We start from the raw sequence: 5362 nt of genomic DNA, 5'->3' as shown, positions 1-5362 counted from the left end.
CATGGCCAGTAAGTTAGTTTGGTTGATGGCACTAGCTGCAACTAACAGCAGCAAAACTGAAGTCAAATTCTGCACAGTGTTAGACTAAGAGAGAACTGGAAAAGTTGCCTCATTGACATCACTGGAGTAAGATCTCGTCGACTCGCCCCCTAGGTGCAAGGAACCAAGCTCTTCAGCATCAGTATCTGTTGCCTGTGAGCATGTAAGCCTGTGCTTCAAACCAAAAGATGAAGCATGCCACATGAAATGGGTGAAGCAACGAAAAAGGAAGTGGCAAGCATCATCTGCAGCAGTCATTTCACTAGTCTGCCGGAACCATTTGGCTTGAAAGCACGCCTCAAAAAGGTTCTTTCAAAAGAAAACAAACAAGAATGTATCCCCAAGGCAACAGAGAGTAACAGTACCATCAATATGCACTCAAAAAGTTCATTTGTTTACCCACACACATCATATATTTTGTACTGTTGACCCTTCCTAAGCGAGTATAACACCAATTTCATTGTGAGCTGATGTGGTCTCTAACTAACTCGGCAGCGTCACACCTCTCACCAGGACAGGAACAAGTCATAGTTTGAATAAAAATAAATCCTTTGCCTACCTGAACCTGTTCTTCTTCCTCAAAAACGCTGACAAATTGTTCAAATCATGGCTCAAATCTGTGCATTCTGCCTCAGTTTCTACACTGGCTATGTCGCAAAATGGCGCCATTGTTTGACCAGTATATATTATTCCTCACAACTCTGTGCTTTTTTACAGTTGGTTCCTCAGATTACACCACCAGCGTTTGAAGATATTCAAACCGGCATAGTGTGTTTCCTGGTTTGTAGTATGGCAAGTTTTAAGAGGCTTGAGGCCGGCAGCACATAACACCGTGCTATGGTACCTCTACTATTTAATAATGCTTGAGTCATGAGCCAACCTAGAGAATTTAAACACAAAAAGTGACTTGAATAAGCCGTGAGGTGCCGCATGTAAACGGCAGAAACTGTTCTTCACAGTACTCTCTGTTGATAGACGAACCACTGTGCTCCCTTTACATGTCTTTATGAGCAAACAGGTTTGCATGCAGTGGAATGCAAGATAAAGTGATCCAAAGAAGCCATACTTGAAAACTATTATTGAAAAGGTAAACATAAAGAGAGAGGGAGTGGAAGCTGAGGTGGAAGGAGCATTCAGCCTAAGAAGAAGTAAAAGCACTTTGATATTACAGTGAGACAAAGGTTCCTGGTCATTATTTAAAGGTATAAATCCAAGAGGGACAGTCTTGCTGGTCAGGGAACTAAACAGCACTGAAAGAGCAGAAAGGTAATAATGAAAGTACAAGTCTGTTGTTATCGCACTGCACTGCAAATGTGCCCAAACGCTCCATCACAGCCGGCAGGAGGAAGTTTAAGCTGATGTGGCTTAAAATCTTATCGGATGTTCATGAGGGCAGATCAATCCCCTCAGTTGAAATCTTGTGGGAAAAGTCTCTGCCAGACATCCACGTCTGGCCTCCAGCAGTCTTCCCTCATCTCTCCATCGCTCTCTGCGCTCACACCTCACTCCTTTTCATCGCCAAGGGTTCACCCGTTTTTCGCAGCACGCCTCAGCACACATCCTCTGGCGTGTTAACGACACACACCTTCTGCGTTGACTGAAGTGTGTGAAAACTCCAGCTGATTCCAGGGAGGTCTAAAACAGCACAATTGCACAATCGACAGCATCCAGCTCCTGCGAATACTTGTGTTTCCCCACGTAAAGTTCATATCCATTCATCTATTCTCTTTCCACTCTGGCTCTCTTGCAAGATAGTGTTGCCATGGAAACAGCCAAAGTGTGTTACTGACAAAGTAGATTTTGTAAAGGCCAAATCCAGGGATTATTTACCTGCCTGACACACACAAGAACTCCCTTATCTCTTTCTCAGGGAAGAGCGAGTGTGTAACAGTGTAGTGATGTGAAATGCTGAATTTTTCTGGTTAAAAGTTTGAGAATGAGGCTTGCTACAAGCTGAAAGTTTTAATGAGGTGTCAGTGTTATCTCTGAGCTCTGAGGATTCTCTGGCCAGTCATCCTGGTCAGGCTGAACATTGTGAATCTCAATATACATATATATTGTGTCGGCTCTCTAAGTCACGGATCTTGTAAAATAAATACAATCTTTCAAGAGGACTTAGCTATGCCTTTTGCACTCTGTGACTCATGTTGTTTGCACATTTTGTGATTCATCTTTTAATTCTTATTTAATCCATGTGAGCGTTTGTTTTACAGCTTTGTTAAAACAAACATTTTTATTTATTTTCAAGGCTAGAACTGTCAATCAATCGAAACATTCCCACAGAACAGTTGGCAGCACCAAAGAAAAAGAGAAAATAAATGTAAAATATTAAAAAAGGATGGAAAATTCAGAGAGAAGAAGAGAACAACGGCTTGTAACACATATGCTTAAGCATACTTACCAAACTTGAAATCAAGAAGGTACAAAATGGAAAACAAAATTAATCTGGTAAAAAAAAGTGAAAAAACAAAAACTTATATATCCACAGTTTAAGACTACTGAAATACACACAATTTTGTAGATGTCTTGTTGTTTAGGAAGAACAGGATAGCTTAAAATAGAAAATTAAAAATATTGAAATAATTTTGGATTTATATATTTTTATGTATTTTAGCTTTTCAATCCTGTTGTTATACAAACTGAATGTCTATGTTTTCAAATCTCTATTGTTTTGTCTGAATCACCATATTCAAGAAAGTGCAGAAACAGTTCTGACATCCCTTTTCACAACAGCCTCTATGCAGCTGCTGCAGAAACTCCATGGTCCTACAAGAAGCTGCTGAGAAATCTACCATCATCCTTGGCAGTCGTAGTACTTTTTGAAGAGGACTTATTACGTTATGATGTGAAGTCTGTCTCCATTCTCAAATGGAAATGAAATACAACTGTAAACATGCATTTTGATGGTTAACCTTTGGTAGTAGTTTGTCCAATCATGATTGAAAAATGCTGATTCATGATGTAATACATTTTAGACTGAAGAAAAGCTGTATCCTCGGTCTGGTCTTCAGTTAAAGCACTTCATGAACTGCATCCTGACAGTGCATGATATTATCTGGGTTTCTCTTGCCTCTCACTCTTTCCAGGTGTTACTGATGTCGAACGACAGAAACCACCTCAACCTTGACATAATAATGTTTCAAGAATTCCCTTCACATGTACAGTGGCACCTCGGTTCTCGACCACAATCCATTCCAGACGGCCGTTCAAGAAGCGAATTGTTTGAAATCAGAATCAATTTTTCCCTTTACAATGAACGGAAAAAGCAATAATGCGGTCCAATCCTTAAAATAGTCTTTTGTAGGAGTGAATGTAGAGCGTCTGCAGCAGGTGTCTATGTGTGTGGCCGCTGCATGTGGGAGGGGTTGCCGAGTGAGTGACGTCTCTCCAGAAGTGAAGAGGTGCCCGGTGCGTGTCCAGCTCTGAATGTGCGCTTCTGTGCAGTTTGGCTGTGACAAAGTCATAAACCAAGTAACGCTCTGTCCCAGACTCGCCTCATCCCTGTCCCAGCTCCAGCCGACAACAGGACATCAAACCCTGGAGTGAGCGCTCCAGCACCTCCCCTGTGACACTCAACAACGGTCCAGTGCGGAGACAGGAAAGGTTTTACACCTCAATATGAAGAAAAAACAGTCAGTAAATGTAGCTAACGGGACACGTAACGCATACAGAGGCTGCGTTATGCACAATAACAAAGCACGTCATGGGTCAGCTGATCGATCCGCGCACGTTATGTTTTTTCCGACTTTTTTGGGGGGGCGTTCGAGTTCTGGATTTTCGTTTGAAATTCGAAGCAAAAAAAGAAATACAAATTTTTGTTTGAATTCTGAGACGTTCGAATTCCGAGGCTCCACTGTATATGGTTGATTACGATTTTCACTGAAGCCCTTCCTCATAAACAAACATGAGCTTAGTTTGATGAAATATTCCACTTCGATATGACCATTTATAAAGGCTGTAGATTTTAAATTTTTAGAGATGAAGGGATGCTGTAATATAGAGAAAAACGTCAGCAGGCGGTGGCCATAGTGTATTACATAATTTTACAAACGTTCATTTGATCCACTGGACATTCTTCTCCATCTCTGAAGCAACAGTGATGATGAGAGAAGCACAGGTCTAATAATTTCTGCACTGTTTTTTGTACTTTCATTTCCCAGACAGGTTTGGGTGTCTCTTTCAGTCCATCTTGATTTCCAGAGCCCAGAGAGTAAACTTAAGTGCGTATTGTTCAAAACTCAAGTGTTAGATATAGAGTCAATCATACTCCTCCTTGCCTGCTTGCTTCTTCTGATGATGGGGTTTTGTAGATCACCACACAACCTCTTTGAACTGAACCCACAGCTCTGCAGAGAAGAGAATACATGTCTGAGTCTTTCATTCCAGGAACTTCTTTCACACGGCCACTTTCTTCTTTCTGGTGTGATAAACCTTTTGTGGATGACCATGGTCAAATGTTGTCCAGGTCTGGTTGTTTCTGGCCAGCCTATGCTGCCTTGAGAACCTTGAATTTCATCACTTGTTGCCAGAATTTAAAGTTTGATGGGGTGCGCCTTGCGTCCCTGAATTTCTTAGCTTTTTCAGCCTGATAATGATGGTTCTCTGAGGGCGTTGTTCCTTTCCTCAGAGTTTCCAACAGACTCTGAGGAAACCTCATCAGAGGTACCCGAGTCCTCGAAAATATTTGTGTAACAACTTTGTTTTTGTTTCACCACTGCTTATCACTCTGGAGGTCTTACTTTTGCAACCTTCCTGTCTGGTGTCTTAAATACTGTGACACATTAGTGACACCTTGATGCCTTCTCCCGTGTCTGCCGCTATTTCCCCGTTTTTTTTTTAGATTCCCCACATTCCCGATACACAGTAAAGCATCAGCTCCAATATGCGCAGCTGTGGACTCTCAGCAATCGGTCGCTCTGTCATTATGTGCAGAAGAACTCTGCCTGTCATACTGTACAAGTGTGGTTGGCTTTCAAAGTGTATATACTCCAAAATTGTGATAGAAACATGGCCACAAATCTTTCAAGATTGAGTTACTGGTGTCAGCCATCTGCATGTGTAAAGTAGTAACGGCATCCAGCTCCATATTTGCAGCTGGGCTTGTTTAAATGTAACAATTCGGCCAAACGCAAGTCTGTGCTCAAAGGGTTAAGTGTAATATTGCTCTTAAAAAGTCAGCATTTGGATATGACCTGAAATTCAATGCAGTGGCGTCATATCAAAATTGAGGAGGGATCTGACATCAGGTTGGCAGACCCAAGACTAACCTCTTAAATTCACGACTTAAATGATTGTAAAGCTGTTTAAACACAGAATCTGGGTG

The sequence above is a fragment of the Synchiropus splendidus genome, chromosome 4 (assembly GCF_027744825.2).
Source record: "Synchiropus splendidus isolate RoL2022-P1 chromosome 4, RoL_Sspl_1.0, whole genome shotgun sequence".
NCBI classification, from domain to species: domain Eukaryota; kingdom Metazoa; phylum Chordata; class Actinopteri; order Syngnathiformes; family Callionymidae; genus Synchiropus; species Synchiropus splendidus.
This window is presented reverse-complemented; position numbering follows the sequence as displayed.